The sequence below is a fragment of the Schistocerca gregaria genome, chromosome 4, assembly GCF_023897955.1.
Source record: "Schistocerca gregaria isolate iqSchGreg1 chromosome 4, iqSchGreg1.2, whole genome shotgun sequence".
NCBI classification, from domain to species: domain Eukaryota; kingdom Metazoa; phylum Arthropoda; class Insecta; order Orthoptera; family Acrididae; genus Schistocerca; species Schistocerca gregaria.
In genome coordinates this window covers 426679297-426696977 of record NC_064923.1, presented here as the reverse complement: position 1 = coordinate 426696977, position 17681 = coordinate 426679297, and positions in this window count along the sequence as shown.

The following is a 17681-nucleotide window of genomic DNA, read 5'->3' as shown; positions in this document are numbered from 1 at the left end:
CAGTGTGTAAGCTTAGGAACCGATGACCTTAGCAGTTAAGTCCCATAAGAATTCACACACACATTACCACTCTTGTGAAAAGTGGCGAGAAAGAGTTGACGTCCTAGTGACATGCAAAATGAAACAAGTAATACCCAAGAGAAGGTATCTAATGCTATCTAGCTCGAATAAACCCCTCTAAATAGTCACAAAGCACACACTTTCACATAAATTACTGCAGTGGGATGCTATGGGCCTCCAAATGGTTCAAATGGCTCTGAGCACTATGGGACTTAACATCTGTGGTCATCAGACCCCTAGAACTTAGAACTACTTAAACCTAACTAACCTAAGGACATCACACATATCCATGCTCGAGGCAGGATTCGAACCTGCGACCGTAGCAGTCACGCGCTTCCGGACTGAGCGCCTGAACCGCGAGACCACCGCGGCCGGCATGGGCCTCCACAACTCAAAATAACACAAGCATATAAATAAATAACATTATGAAATCAGCAAATGGTATAATATGTATTATCTTTTCGGTTATAGTTATCGGTGGTGCAATAGGGCTATCTCCCTAAACGTATTCATTGTCTCACAGTGAATGCAAGAGTGAGCTACCTCAAACTCTTTTAAGAGTAATAGTGCTACAGTATCTCTCACATGTGAAATGATATTAATTCAGTAACACAGTGTTACCATAAGCTGCACGCCGGCGACCAGCAACCAAGGAACGTACAGTATCTTAACTTATCACATTTGTGAAATATGCAATTGTGAGTCTCACCCAGTTTTTCAAATCTCCCGAATTTACCCTGCTTCACTCCTGCTACCTTCAGAATGTCAAAGAGTGTATTTCGCTTACCATCGGCAATTTTTTTCTCTATAAAAATAGTAGCGGTAGTTTTTGTTCCGACCAGAAAAACGAAAATCACTTGTTTGCTGCAACGGTGTTAATGCCAACGATATGCCTTGCAGCATAGACTGCGCCTCCATCACGCTGCAACGCTCGGCACCGCACGCAGCAAACCGTGGCGTGGAGACAACACGTGTGCCGGCCTGCGGCTCTGCTCTGCTGCGCCGCGTGTACCGTGCTGTACATTTCGCACGTCCTCGCGCCGTCATGCGCTGTCCGCCGCTCTACGGTTTCAATTAAAAGTGAAAAGTTGGCGCGACATTCATGTTTGTCGTCACCAACTGTTCAGGTTTTAATTAAATCTCGATTTAATTAAAATGAAACTGATGACGTAATGCGCGCGGTGCTGGCTGTCCGCCGCGCGGCCTCTTTCTGCATTCCGAGCGCATAACGGCCAGCGCGGCCCATTCTCTTGCGTTTCTGCCTCCTGACAGCGTGCAGTAGGTGAGAGGACGAAACGCTCAGTGTTATCTTGCCTACTCCTTCCGTAAATGTTACCTAGCCACTGCTATCTGACGATGTTTAGCGTGCAATGCTGATGGAATCATTATACAGGGTGTTTATAAATTAGTTGCTATGAAGTAACTTTTCATTGTGGAAAGGGTAAACAACTTACAGAATGCAATGTATCTTTGAGCTTTATTTCCGTCGGACACTGTTATGTCTCGACGTTCCCGAAATGTTTGCACCGATGAGTTTTCCAGCAGCAAAAAAAAATAAAAAAAAAAAATATATAAAAAAAAAAAATTAAACGGCTCTCAGGACTATGGGACTTAAATCTGAGGTCATCAGTGCCCTAGAACTTAGAGCTACTTAAACCTAACTAACCTAACGACATCACACACATCCATGACCGAGGCAGGATTCGAATCTGTGACCGTAACGATCGCGCGGTTCCAGAGTGAAGTGCCTAGAACCGCTCCGCCACCCAGGCCGGCTTCCAGCAGTCGTCACGGAGTCATAGCGTGCGCAGTGTTGTTTTTGTGAATCCAAATACTCTAGTATAGTTCAGAGACAGTTCGGGACTAATTCTCGCGATCTATTACCTCAAACATAATCTCTTTTAACTGATGCAGTCGTTTCACTGAAGCTGACTGTGTATCACTTACAACGCTGTGTCGGAGTCGACGAGGAGTCTTTGACGCATCAACTGAACAAGTTCGGAGGAGTTACATTCCACACTGTAGCTCTAGGGATGTTCAATTCTAAGCTGGCACGTCTCGTCGATTCACCCGGACTGCGGATGACAGAGTACCCAACCTGTTCCACTGCTGCTTCAGTGCCGGCCGCGGTGGTCTCGCGGTTCTAGGCGCGCAGTCCGGAACCGTGCGACTGCTACGGTCGCAGGTTCGAATCCTGCCTCGGGCATGGATGTGTGTGATGTCCTTAGGTTAGTTAGGTTTAAGTAGTTGTAAGTTCTAGGGGACTGATGACCACAGCAGTTGAGTCCCATAGTGCTCAGAGCCATTTTTTTTTGCTGCTTCAGTGAGTGCTGGCCGACGCTGACACAGCCGCTTTCGGTCAAACGATTGTACCAATTAATGACAATTCGTCGTTGAGGTGGTGGCTTGCGATATTAAGTCGTGAAATGACCCTGAACTGTAGTAGCGGATTTGGGTTCACGAGACCACAAACCACAATTCATATGTTTTGCACCATTATACGTCTCAGTGAACTTTTTAAAATGATTTCTTGAAGCCTTCAGCTGCCATTTTCTGTATTTCCTGTACCACTGTACTATTTCGGCCTTAGGTCATTTTCAAATACATAACGGATGATTTAGCGTGAAATCGTGCAACTAACTTAAGAGCACAATCTCATGTCATAGGAGCAACGACGTGTATGATATAATATGTTACCAAAAATCGTCCGTAAATTACTTGAAAGTGGCCTAAGGCCGAAACTGTACAATTGTACAGGAAATAAAATGGCAGCCGAAGGCTTCAAGAAATCATTCAAAAAATTCATAGCAGCTGTTGACCCAATCGCACTGAAAATTACAGAATCAATTATGAACGTTGGAAAAGCTCATTCGCCATGCCGGATAACGGAAACGTCTGCCGGCCGGTGTGGCCGTGCGGTTTTAGGCGCTTCAGTCTGAAACCGCGTGACCCCTACGGTCACTGGTTCGAATCCTGCCTCGTGCATGGAAGTGTATTTTGTCTTTAGGTTAGTTAGGTTTAAGTAGTTCTAAGTTCTAGGGGACTGATGACCACAGATGTTAAGTCCCATAGTGCTCAGAGCCATTTGAACCAATTTTTTGGGAAGGTCGACGGAACTAACAGTGCTAGACAGGAAAAAAAACTGGAAGACATACGGAATTAGTGCTGAACCAATATTCTGTAAATTATTCAACCTATTCGCAAATAAATGATATTTTGGCATAAGTAATTTACAAACACCTTGTGTTGGAAACTGGTGATGCATAACATATAGGATACCATTACACACTTAAAAGCCAAAGAAACTGGTAGATTTGCATAATATCGTGTAGGGCCCCGCGAGTGGCAGAAGTGACACAACAGGACGTGGCATGGATTCGATTAATGTCGGAAGTGGTGCTGGAGGTAAAGGACACCATGAAACCTGTCTGGCTCTCCATGGATCCGCGAGAACATAGGGGTGTTTTGATCTCTTCTAAACAGGACGTTGCAAGGCATCCTAGATATGCTCAATAACGTTAATGTCTGGGTAGTTTGGTGGCCAGCGGAAGTGTTTAAACTCAGAAAAGTGTTACTGAAGCTACTCTGTAGCAATTCTAGACGTGTGGGGTGTCGCACTATCCTGCTGGAAACGCTGAAGTCCGTCGGAAAGCACAATGGACATGAATGGGTGCACGTGATCAGACAGGATGCTTCCGTATGTGTAACCTATTACAGTCGTATCTAGACGTATCAGGGTTGCTATATCACACCAACTGCACACGGTCCACAGCATTACAGAGCCTGCACCAGCATAATCAGTCCGCTGCTAACTTGTGGGTTAATGAGGCTGTCTCCATACCGCTACACATCCACCCGCTCGGTACAATTTGAAAGGAGACTCGTCCGAGCAGGCAACATGTTTCCAGTCATCTGTAGTCTAATGTCGGTGCTGACAGCCCCAGGCGAGACCTAAAGCTTTGTGTCGTCCCGCCACCATCAAGGGTACACCAAGTCGGCCTTCGGCTGCGAAAGCCCATATGGAACATATCGGTGATCTTTCTTTGAATGGTTCTCACGCCTACACTTGTTGATGGTCCAGCATTGAAATCTTCAGCAATTTTGGGAATGGGTGCACTTCTGTCACGTTGAACGACTCTCTTCAGTCACCGTTGGTCCCGATCTTGCAGGATCTTTTTCCGGCCGCCGCGATGATGGAGATTTGATGTTTTAGCGGATTCCTGATATTCACGGTACGCTCGAGAAATGGTCATAGGGGAAAATTCCCATTTCATTGCCACCTCGGAGATGCTGTGTCCCATCTCTCATGCACCGACTGTAACACCACTTTCAAACTCACTTAAATCTTGATAACGTGTCATTGTAGCAGCAGTACGCCATCTAGCAACTGCGCGAGACACCTGTTATATAGGCGTTGCCCACTGCAGTGCCGTATTCTGAGTGTTCACATATCTCAGTATTTGAATTCGGATGCCTATATTTGTCTCTTTGGCGCTTCAGTGCATTAGAAACTTGAGATCTGTAGCACGCAGACGCTACTACCAAGGATTGGATACACGTATGGAATCACAACTAGAAACGTGTACTTGAACAGAAATGTAGATGGTAGCCAAACTTGCAAGCTGTGCTGTTGTATTTCACCACGAACGGCACCTGTGCACGATTCTCAATACGCTGCAAGCGTCAGTCGTGGTCCAAATAGTGCTCTTTATAGTTTTGAGTACGTTTCGTCGCAGCTAAGTGAATTCAACGTACGCTACTTGTTGGTGCTTGTGTGGTGGATAACAATGGTAGCCGATGTGTTTGGTGTCTCAAGGACGACCCTATCGAAAATTTTTACTGCACTCATGGAAAGAGGAGAAGCATCATCTTTTAAATCACAATGCGGACGAAAATATCTTGAGTGATCATATCAGACGGTCACTAAAGAGCATTGTGGCTAAAATCTGCAAAACTCAGTGCAGACCTAAATGTCGCACTCGCAAACCATGTCAGCACCAAAAGAACTCGAAGGGAGTTCCCTGCACAAGGAATTGCCGGGCGAGCTAGAATTCAAAACCTACTCAACTGTGATTCAAATGCCCGTAACAGGAAAACATGCTGAGAAGACATAAAATCTGAACCACCACGGAGCAATCGAAGGATGTCATTCGGCCGGATGAGTATTGTTTCCCACTGCTTCCAATTTCTGGCCGGTTCTACCTCCAAAGAGTGTAACATGGCGGGCATGCGGTAGCGATTTGAGCAGCCTTATAGTGGTACTGCATGGGCCCCATGGTTACTTTTCAAAGTCACTTTGCTGCCACGGACGACGTACACATTCTGGCTGATCAGGTCCGTATGTTTCCCAATGGTGATTCTGTGTTTCAAGTTGACAGGGCCCCTGTACACAGCTCGCATCGTCCAGGAATGGTCTTGTGAGCACCAAGTTGAACTGTCTCATCTCCTCTAGTCGCCACACACACCAGAACTCACTCATATTGAGCATTTGTGGTCTACTTTGAAGATAAGTGTGCTTCAACGCTATTTACCTCCATCATCGTTCCCTGAACATGCCATTATTTTCAATAACAATTGTACAAGATTCCCTTGACAACCATACAGTACCTGTATTTACCCATTTCGAGACAGCTGGAAGCTCTTTTTAATGCCAACTGTTTTCCTACACCGCCTTGGGCATGGTAATGTGTTGCACTTGATGTTTTCGTCCACCCACGGTATTTGTTACAGAGGTTTTTGTCCGTTATTAAACTTAAATACGCAAACCCTGAAGCTATGAATATCAGAATTGCAAATAGCCAATAGCTATTTTGCCATCTATCAGTGAAATATTTTGATCTTGTGTCTAACAAGCAATTTTTCAAGAATCCGTATTAAGTGAAGAATCTAGAAATATACCGGGTGATCAAAAAGTCAGCATAAATTTGAAAACTGAATAAATCACGGAATAATGTACACTCCTGGAAATGGAAAAAAGAACACATTGACACCGGTGGGTCAGACACACCATACTTAGTCCGGACACTGCGAGAGGGCTGTACAAGCAATGATCACACGCACGGCACAGCGGACACACCAGGAACCGCGGTGTTGGCCGTCGAATGGAGCTAGCTGCGCAGCATTTGTGCACCGCCGCCGTCAGTGTCAGCCAGTTTGCTGTGGCATACGGAGCTCCATCGCAGTCTTTAACACTGGTAGCATGCCGCGAAAGCGTGGACGTGAACCGTATGTACAGTTGACGGACTTTGAGCGAGGGCGTATAGTGGGCATGCGGGAGGCCGGGTGGACGCACCGCCGAATTGCTCAACACGTGGGGCGTGAGGTCTCCAAAGTACATCGATGTTGTCGCCAGTGGTCGGCGGAAGGTGCACGTGCCCGTCGACCTGGGACCGGACCGCAGCGACGCACGGATGCACGCCAAGACTGTTGGATCCTACGCAGTGCCGTAGGGGACCACACCGCCACTTCCCAGCAAATTAGGGACACTGTTGCTGCTGGGGTATCGGCGAGGACCAGTCGCAACCGTCTCCATGAAGCTGGGCTACGGTCCCGCACACCATTAGGCCGTCTTCCGCTCACGCCCCAACATCGTGCAGCCCACCTCCAGTGGTGTCGCGACAGGCGTGAATGGAGGGAGGAATGGAGACGTGACGTCTTGAGCGATGAGAGTCGCTTCTGCCTTGGTGCCAATGAAGGTCGTATGCGTGTTTGGCGCCGTGCAGGTGAGGCCACAATCAGGACTGCATACGACCGACGCACACAGGGCCAACACCCGGCATCATGGTGTGGGGAGCGATCTCCTACACTGGCCGTACACCTCTGGTGATCGTCGAGGGGACACTGAATAGTGCACGGTACATCCAAACCGTCATCGAACCCATCGTTCTACCATTCCTAGACCGGCAAGGGAGCTTGCTGTTCCAACAGGACAATGCACGTCCGCATGAATCCCGTGCCACCCAACGTGCTCTAGAAGGTGTAAGTCAACTACCCTGGCCAGCAAGATCTCCGGATCTGTCCCCCATTGAGCATGTTTGGGACAGGATGAAGCGTCGTCTCACGCGGTCTGCACGTCCAGCACGAACGCTGGTCCAACTGAGGCGCCAGGTGGAAATGGCATGGCAAGCCGTTCCACAGGACTACATCCAGCATCTCTACGATCGTCTCCATGGGAGAATAGCAGCCTGCATTGCTGCGAAAGGTGGATATACACTGTACTAGTGCCGACGTTGTGCATGCTCTGTTGCCTGTGTCTATGTGCCTGTGGTTCTGTCAGTGTGATAATGTGATGTATCTGACCCCAGGAATGTGTCAATAAAGTTTCCCCTTCCTGGGACAATGAATTCACGGTGTTCTTATTTCAATTTCCAGGAGTGTAGATCGAGAGGTACAAATTGACACACATGCTTTAAATGAGATGGGGTTTTACTACAACCAAAAAAATACAAACGTTCAAAACATGTCCGAAAGGTGGCGCTTCATCTGATCAGAATAGCAATAATTAGCATAACAAAGTAAGACAAAACAAAGATGATGTTCTTTACAGGAAATGCTCAATATGTCCACTACCATTCCTCAACAATAGCTGTAGTCGAGGAATCATGTTATGAACAGCACTGTAAAGCACGTCCGGAGTTATGGTGAGGCATTGGCGTCGGGTGTTGTTTTTCAGCATCCCTAGAGATGTCGGTCGATCACGATACACATCCGACTTCAGGTAACCATAAAGCCAATAATCGCACGGAATGAGGCCTGGGGCCTGGGAGGCCAAGCTTGACGAAAGTGGCGGCTTAGCACACGATAATCACCAAACGACGCGCGCAAGAGATCTTTCATGCGTCTAGCAATACATTGTTCTTTTTCGGTTCTAATAAAACCCCATGTCTTTACAAACAAGTGTGTCAATTTTTACCTCTCTATCTATATTATTACGTGGTTTATTAAGTTTTCAAATTTACACTGACTTTTTGATCAGCCAGTACTTCAGCCTGCTACGAATGGCACCCGTGCGGGTCACTACGACAAAGTTAGATTAATTACACCACGCACGGGCGTATTTAGGCAGTCATTCTTGTGGCGCTCCTTACGTGAAGCAATAATAACAGCTTAACACTGGTGTGCAACCAGCAGCCAGCATGAGCACGACTGTGTACTCAGGCCTGCGCGTACTACGCCACGGTAAAAGCAGTGTGGTTCCTCCTGCTGATAAAGGCAATGCTGTCCTAAATAGGGAACATGGCGACTACGATGCGATGATCTGCGCGTTACTACACCCAATCTCGAGAGTTATAAAAAAAAGGTATCTGAGCTTCTTAAGCACTCATCTCTGAAAGATAGTATGATCAAGGATACTCTCCCTCAGTCACCGAGACGAACTAGTGTTTGCGCTCTTCCGAAGATGCACCGGACGGAACGCTCTTCCGCCTCATCGTATCCACTACTGTTTCACTGACGAACAAATTTATACTTGCATGAATATGTTGTCTGTTCTTTCGGATCTGTAGCTGTCTGGAAGGAAATTGGAATTATATTAACACCTTCAGCTGCTGACGGGATGTGACATATATGTGACCGGCACTCGAACCGGGGATCTCCTGCTTACATGGCAGTCACTCTATCCATCTGAACCAACGAGGACACAGAAGATAGCGCGACTGCACGGACCATCTCGCGCACGCCTCCCGCGAGACCCACATTCTCACCTTGTATGTCCACACACTACATTCGTAGTGTCCCACCCCAACACACTCATTACTAGTGGAAGACATTCTTACCAAGTCCCGTAAGAGGTCGGCGGCTGTGTGCGCATCTGCACAGAAGAAGAAGGTCATGCCCAGTATTGCCAGAACTATATACTTACGTGGATGCGGTGTCTGTTGCTTCGGACATGTACGGAAGAACAGTCACCAATGATGACCTGCATATGTCTAGAACGAAATTAGTGTTATATTAACATCTTCAGCTGCTGACGGGGATGTGTGCTGATGCACACATATTCCCCGAAATGTTACGGGACTTGGGAAGAATGGCTTGCACGAGTAATGAGTGTTTTGGTGTGGAACAACACAAATTTTAGTGTGTGGACATACAAGGTGAGAATGTGGGTCTCGCGGGAAGCTGGCACGAGATAGTACCTGCAGTCCCGCTATCGTCTGTGCCCTCGGTGGCTCAGATTGATGGAGCGACTGCAATGTAAGCAGAAGATCTCGGGTGCGAGTCCATGTCGGGGCACACATTTTCACCTGTCTCCTTTGATATATATCTATGCCTGTCAGCCGCTGAAGGTACGAGGGTCGGTCAAAAAGTAATGCCTCCCATTTTTTTTCTACTTAAAAAAATTAAGTTAAGTGAAAAATTTGAATTTGGCGCCATTCCTCAAACCTTCTTCTGCAATCCACTGCAGTAGTAACTTTCTGTGTCAACAGGTGGCAGCACAGCAGAAGTTTGTAAGATGGCCGACATCGATGTTCGTTTGAGACAGCGTTCTGTGATTGAATTCTTGAATGCAGAAGGTGAAACGCCCACACGCATTCATGAAAGACTGAAGAAGGTGTATGGTGTTGTGACAGTGGATGTCAGCACTGTTAGACGATGGGTTCGTCGTTGTAAGGAAGCTGAAGGGCAAACACCGTTGACTGACGAAAAGCGGAGCAGCAGGCCGGTGAGTGCAGTGACTCCACACAACATTCAGCAAGTTGATGACATCATTCGTGGTGACCGTCGGGTGACTGCAGATGAAGTGTGTCGCATTATTTCTCTTAGTAAAGGCAGTGTGATCACGATTATTAAACAATTGGGGTACTCAAAAGTTTGTGCGCGGTGGGTTTCAGAATAAAGAGGCAAGGAAAACAATAGCCTCCCAACACTTGCAGCGCTTCCGTTTGGAGGGAGATGAGTTTCTGAAAAAAATTGTGACCGGGGACGAAACATGGGTGCATTTTTTTGAACCCGAATCAAAGAGGCAGTCAATGGAGTGGCGTCACACAAGCTCGCCGAGGAAGAAAAAATTCAAAACTGTGCGATCGGCAGGGAAAGTTATGGCAACAGTTTTCTGGGATACAGAGGGTGTGATTCTGGTTGATTTTTTGGAGCAGGGATGCACAATAAATTCTGTTCAGTACGTCACAACCCTCAAAAAACTTAAAGCACGTCTTCAGCGAGTTCGCCCAACAAAATCAATGGCAGATGTTCTTCTTTTGCATGACAATGCAAGACCACACACCAGTCGTCACACCTCTGACGAGATTGTCAAAATTGGATGGGAAGTTTTGCCTCATCCCCCATACAGCCCTGACCTGGCACCATCAGACTTCCATCTGTTCGGGCCACTAAAAGAAGCTCATCGTGGGATTCATTTTGAAGATGAGGAGGCCGTCAAAACATCCGTGCGTCAATGGCTTAGGAAGCAGAGCTGTGATTTTTACCGTGCTGGGATACATGCCCTTGTTCAAAGATGGACCAAAACTGTAGAGATGGGCGGAGATTACATTGAAAAATGACAAAATGATCCTCAATGTTGTGGTTTTCAACCTATGTAGTTGCATTTAAATTTCCTGACAATTAAACATAGAAAAAAAATAGGAGGCATTACTTTTTGACTGACCCTCGTATTAATATAATTCTAGTTTCGACGAACAAGTTAGCGAAGTGCTTGACCATTCTCCTCATTTCATGTGTGCGTCTCTGTGAACATCATGTTAAAGACTCAGCCGCTGTTATGATCCGTCTTCGACCTAGCGAGGGTGACATTTTGATTAATTTGATATGGTTGTGAAGTTTACGAATATGTCTATCAAAAACACTTCGGGGCTAGTACGTTGAAAGTGACATGATAGAGGTGTTTTGGCACACGGCCAATACTATTGTCAGGGAGACGGAGTTGCGTTCGGAAGCCCGTTAGCTTCAGCTGGTGTAAACCTCTTAATGGAGTATTCCGAGGATATTGACCTAGTAACGTCTCCATTAAAATTTAGTTGTTTCTTCCGAACCACTGATGACACGAGGCGATAAACTTGACGAGTTCTTGAAACTTCTCAGCAGCATTAACAGTAAAACACAGTTCTCTACTAAAGTTCTTGTAAAAAGACTATTCGCATCCATTTCTGTAGATACTCATGCACTGCAAACGAAAAGATTGCCTTGGACTGGAAACCTATGTACAGTGTTCTGTACTTGCACATCATCAGCCATCATCACCCGGTACAGAAATGCACTGTGTTGCAAAGGTTGGTACATTGCGCAAGAACGATATCAGACGTCGGTAACATGCCCTTGAGCTGAGGCCTTTAGGAATAACGTCTATATCGGTCAACAAAGAACGAAAATGATTCAAATGGCTCTAAGCACTATAGGACTTAACATCTGAGGTCATCAGTCCCCCTAGACTTAGAACTACTTAAACCTAACTAACCTAAGGACAACTCACACATCCATGCCCGAGGCTAGATTCGAACCCGCGACCGTAGCAGCAGCGCGGTTCCAGACTGATGCGCCACAGCGGCCGACTAACAAAGAATCGCCAACGATAAGAAGTAGAAAAAATCCACGCCTTGTCGGACAGTCCTAAATGCGGCCATTGCTGAAACCAGTTGGAGATGTGGCAAGTCTCAGAACACCTCTACAATATGCTGTACCTTAAGAGTGTGGCCAGTCTTACGTCGAGCAAACAATATGCACTCTGGAACAAGACAGGAAAGTAGATGAGATGTTTTATTGCCTACGCTACCCCTGGAAACCCGTTTAGCTAAACATATTCTACAAGACGATCACCAGATCAAGTGTAACGAAACCTCTATCGGAGCTGACACCAACGGTTTCTGGGACAGACTAATAAAGGAAGTCATTGAAATAAAAATAGGTAGAGACGGCGGCCGGCAGCTCAGAGCGTCGACAGATTCATTAATCGCAAGGTTGACGTGGGCGCATCGAACGCATGTCAACGTATACCCAGACATGGCGATGCCGTGAGCACGAGTGACGTCAAAGCCGGCAGCTAGAGAACGGTATACCACTAGCCCAACAATAGTCATTCCACTTGACAATTGCCAAGAAGTGTGTGGTACAGAGGTCGTAGCATTTAACAACTTAACGAGACTGGAAGCAAAGGAACATTTTACTCAGCTGTAAGTCCGACTGCGTAAGCAATCTGTTAAGTAACAAGAGCACGGCCAAATATTTAATAAAATAAATGATAATTAATTGAAACCCTCAGTTGGCGACAGGTGTTGTTGATATACCTCTATAGGGACAGATGAAATGTGTGCCCATATCGGGACTCGAAACCGGGATCTCTTGGTTACATTTTCAGCTGTCCCTATCGAGTTATATCAACAACACCTGTCGGCAGCAGAGGGTTTCAATTAATTATCATTTATTCTAGAGCAGCTGCACGGTCATCAATGGTATCTGTTCTTTCGCGAACAGTTACTATCTTCATATATTTAATAAAATAACAGCAAGAGAAAGAAAGAGTGGGTTACAAGATCTGTATTGTACTTAGCACACTACACTGACGTGTCAAAGTCATGCGATAGAGACTTACTCATATACAGATGGCGGTAGTACCGGGTACACGAAGAATGAAAGGGCAGTCATTGGTGGTCCTGTCATTTGTACTCAGGGGATTCATGTAAGAAGTTGTCCGATGTGATTGTGGCCGCACGACGGAATTTGACAGACTTTGAATGCAGAATGATAGTTGGGGCTAGACGCATGGGACACTCCATTTGTGTAAGGAATGCAATATTACGAGATCCACAGTGTCAAGAGCGTGTCGAGAATACCAGATCTCAGGAATTCCATCTCACCACGAGCATCGCGGTGGCTGACGGCCTTCACTTAACGACCGAGAGCAGCGACGCTTGCGTAGATTTGTCAGCGCCAATACACAAGCCACACTATCTGAGACAATAGCAGAAATGAATGTGGGACGCACGACGAGAGTATGCGTTAGGATGCTACAGCTAAATTTGGCGTTAATGGGCTACGGCAGCAGACGACCAACTCTAGTGCCGCGGCTGCAGCCCCTCTCCTGTGCTCCTGACCTCGTTGGACTCTAGACGACTGGAAAACCATGGCCTCGTCGGATGAATCCCGATTACGGTTGGTAAGAGCTGATAGTAAGATTCTAATGTGTCGCAGACTCCACGAAGCCATGGAGCCAAGTTGTCAACAAGGCACTGTGCAAGCTGTTAGGAGTTCCATTATGGTGTGGGTCGTGTTTGCATGGAATGGGCTGGGTCCGCTGGTCCCACGGAACTGATCATTCACTGGAAATGTTTATGTTCGGCTGCTTGTATACAATTTGCAGCCATTCATTGACTTCTTGTTCCCAAGCAACGATGGAATTTTTATGGATGACAGTGTGCTATGCCACCGTGATTGGTTTGAAGAACATTTTGAACAATTCGAGCGAATGATCTGGCCCCAGAAATCACTCTACATGAATTCCTCGATTGTTTATGAAACGTAAGCGACAGGGCAGTTCGTGCCACAAAATCCTGCACCGGGAAAACTCTAGCAACTGTCGACGGCTATAGAAGGAGCATTGCTCAATATTTCTGCAGGGGACTTCCAAGGACTTGTTGAGTGCATGCCGCGTCGAGATGCTGAACTACTGCTGGTAAAACGAGGTCCGAAAAGATACTAAAACGTATCCACGGCTTTTGTCAGATCAATACAAGATGAGACTAAAATGTTAGAAAAACATGAAAATGATTTAAAGTGGCGGTAGGCAATTCAAAAAATAGAATCCTTACAAATAAGTAAGACAGGGACGTCCATGTTCCCCACACGCTCAGAGCTCTCTAAAAATGGTAATTTGTTAACGTCGTTAAGGAAATAGGTGGTGATAGGCGGTAGGTCGCTAGTCGTTAGAACCTTTAAAACTACTCGGGAGGCCCATGTTCTGCTCTTCACGTCCTATGTTGTCGCTACGTCCCTCGCACCACGCCGCGCGGACGTCAGCGCTCTCGGCTCCATGGAGACGCGTCAACGGCGGCATCGTCGGCTCATCGGCGTGCAGTATCTAGCGCTAATCTGGGTCATCCATCTTGCTCCGACGCGAGAAACCCAATTTGCAAATTTAATCCTTGCGTTGCCTGCCTCCGCCTGGCGTCCACCCCCGCTCACACGCGCCGCGCTCCCTTCAGATTAAATAATATCGACCCGCGACCCTCGGAGGGCCGCGCAGAATCAACTCTGTGCCGTGCCGAGCCCTCTATACGCCGTGCTCAACGAGCAACTTCGCCCACCTCTCTCGCCAACCCCCCACCCCAAACCCCTTCTGCTACGGACACTGAAATTAACGGCGTCGTCGTACTTAAGTAGCTACATTAAGGCTGTATTCATTCCGGCCTCCTAAATGTGCTCCGGAGAACTGAAAGGCTTTTCAGACTTTCGCTGCAGTTTTTGACATCCTGAACTTACCGTCCAGGCTATTGGTAATGCGAGCACCTGAAACTGACTTTCGTACATGATAACGTCTGCCTTTGACATCTCTCTGAATAAACGAATTTTTCGCGTTCGATACGGAAATGCAAAAGCGTCGTAAGTGACTCGAGTTTAGTCTTCCTGGATTCGACATTCATTAGAAAGGAAAAGAAACATTCACACTCCATGTTTTCCACTTTTGGAGGTGCCTGTCAGTTATCACTGCAAATAGTGTTACAAAATATTTTAGACTTTTTCGGAAAACAAAACCTCTATTTACAATTGCGTTTTAAGGCTACTAATAAAAGAAGGTAAAGCCTTACCTTCAAAGCCGAAGGTTGCTTTGAACACCTTGCTTTGATTCTATTGAGGGTGGTGTTTCTTGCCTTCCATCGACCGCAGGACTGTCTCACCTGGCAGTTGTAGGGGCACCTAATATGAAAAACGTATGTTTTTGGGTGTGTCCGGATACTTTTTATCACATAGTGTATGTGCACTCGGAACTCTTGCTTATTCAATCTATAATAGAGCTAAGCTTTTGACAGACTGCGATTAATTCAATCCCTTATCCGTCCCATAACCGTCCCCAACTTAAATATAATAATATTCCAGCTGCTTCTAGTTATGTCTTGGTGCATTCTCAAAGCTCTTAAGTATATCTTGTTACTGTCAGGAAGACAAACATAAACTGAAATATCTATACGGTAGTGACAGCCAATTTACCTCGCTCTTTCATTCGTATCCCCCTTCGATATCTTCTTACTAAACATTATATATCTCTCAAAATATTATTTAACTACAAAGCCCCTTCTAAATTGTGTGTCAGCGATCTCGGTCGTTAGGTGCCCCATTTGTCACTAATTTCGTTCTTCCACATGCTTAGTCCTTGTTTCATTTCTCTTTTACACTGTTTTGGTTATGTATACAGTCCCTTCCGTGTAACTGGTGCGAATTCATTATTACCATGACCCACTCATCATATGCATTTTCACTTACCAACATCAACTCAACAAGTCACTGTACTGTAGAGGCACATAAGAGCCAAATAATTGATTTCCTTCTTTTCTGTTCAAGGATGCTGCACATGAAAAAAAAGTATCCGTTCCCTGTGAACGCTTAGCGACAGTTTTAACGTTGACTCCTCGGTGAAAGTAAGCATTTTTCACACTGAATAAGAAAGAAGTGGTCCTAGAACAGATCGTATATGTAACCCGAAGCCATTCAGATCGATAACCTGGCGTCTTACCACTGGCCTATTAAGCTAGTGAAGGCATTTCAATCTATAAAGCTACAAATAAAAAGTTTAGGAACCGATTTTTTAGGCATTAATTTGAAAGAAAGCTCCCAAATTTCTCTATTTCGATTTTCTGTTTGGTGATGTACACTGGACGTACAAAAGCAATGCGAAGGCATCGGATATGATAAAACTAGTGGACCAATCCTCTGGGAGCACTAAAATCTGTAGTAACACGTCGAGGCATGAACTCTAGACTCTAGGAGACACTGGAATTTTTCTGAGGACGTACCAATTCAAGCAACCGCCAGTGCTAGCCATAAATATATTTGTGTCTCGACAGTTCCTCTTCTGTTCGGTTGAGATCGATTGATGTGCGTCCCTAGCCAAGGTCGTGAATTCACTGGAGTGTTCATCGTGCCACCTGCCTGCAACCAAAGAGAGATGGAATGTCGCGTCGTTCTGTTCATACATGACTGTGCCATAACGCCAGAAAAACATTTAGATAGTCTGCAAGAATCTCCGCATAACGTGCACCTGCCTTAGATAACTAGAATTGGACAACGAGGTCCAGCTACGACGATGCGAACACTGAAATATCACAAATGGCAGGTCACGGTCTTGTTTTGGAATTGCAGATCGCCCTGCAATTTTCTGATTCTGGAGCTCCCTTCTTGTTGTTTAGGTGCTGACAGACTTCACAAATACGACATTCAGTTCTACAATGATTTTTGCAGCTGTTGTTCTCTTATTTTTCTTCACAATCATATTCAACGATCGTGCGTCACGACCACTCAACAAACACTTATGCCGCCGTTGTGATACAGCTGATAATGTTTTTCCGCTGTTCCCGTAAGCGGTAGAGATCTTCGATATGGCGCCATAATTCGACTGTCTCGCTCATTAAAGCATTCACCATGCTAGCATGGTGAATGCTAGCATGGTGAATGCTAGCATGTAGACGGTTATTTGAACACTGCAGAGGAAGTCAGCTTTCTCCTGAGACATTTTGCCCATCTACTTCCCGTTAATGTACTATTAGTCTCCTAGTTAGTCGGTTGAAATGCGAAGTGCTTTTACTGACGGAAAGGAAATTCGTCCACTTTTGAGTTGACTTACCTCTGACATAATGCACTCACAAATGTACAGAACACTGTTCCACGAATGACACTTGTTACGTGTAGGCGACACTGCACTGCGAATCTGGCAGTTTGGATTGTTGTGGTCTTCATTCCAGAGACTGGTTTGATGCTACTCTATCCTGTACAAGCAGCTTCATCTCCCAGTACGTACTGCAGCCTACACCCTTCTGAATCTGCTTATTGTATTCATCTCTTGGTCTCCCTCTACGATTTTTACCCTCCACGCTGCCCTCCAATATTAAATTGGTGATCCCTTGATGCCTCAGAACATGTCCTACCAACGATCCCTTCCTAGTCACGTTGTGCCACAAACTCCTCTTCTCCCCAATTCTATTCAATACCTCCTCATTAATTATGTGATCTAACCATATAATCTTCAGAATTCTTCTGTAGCACCACATTTCGAAAGCTTCTATTCGTTTCTTGTCCAAACTATTTATCGGCCATGTTTCACTTCCATACATGGCTACACTCCATACAAATACTTTCAGAAACGACTTGCTGACACTTAAATCTATACTCGAAGTTAACAAATTTCTCTTCTTCAGAAACGCTTGCCTTACCATTGCCAGACTACATTTTATATCCTCTCTATTTCGACCTTCATCAGTTAGTTTGCTCTCCAAATAGCAAAACTCCTTTACTACTTTAAGTGTCTCATTTCCTAATATAATTTCCCCAGCATCACCCGAGTTAACTCGGCTACATTCCATTATCCTCGTTTTGCTTTTGTTGATGTTCATCTTATATCCTACTTTCAAGACACTGTCCATTCCGTTGAATTGCTCTTCCAAGTCCTTTGCTGACAGAATCAC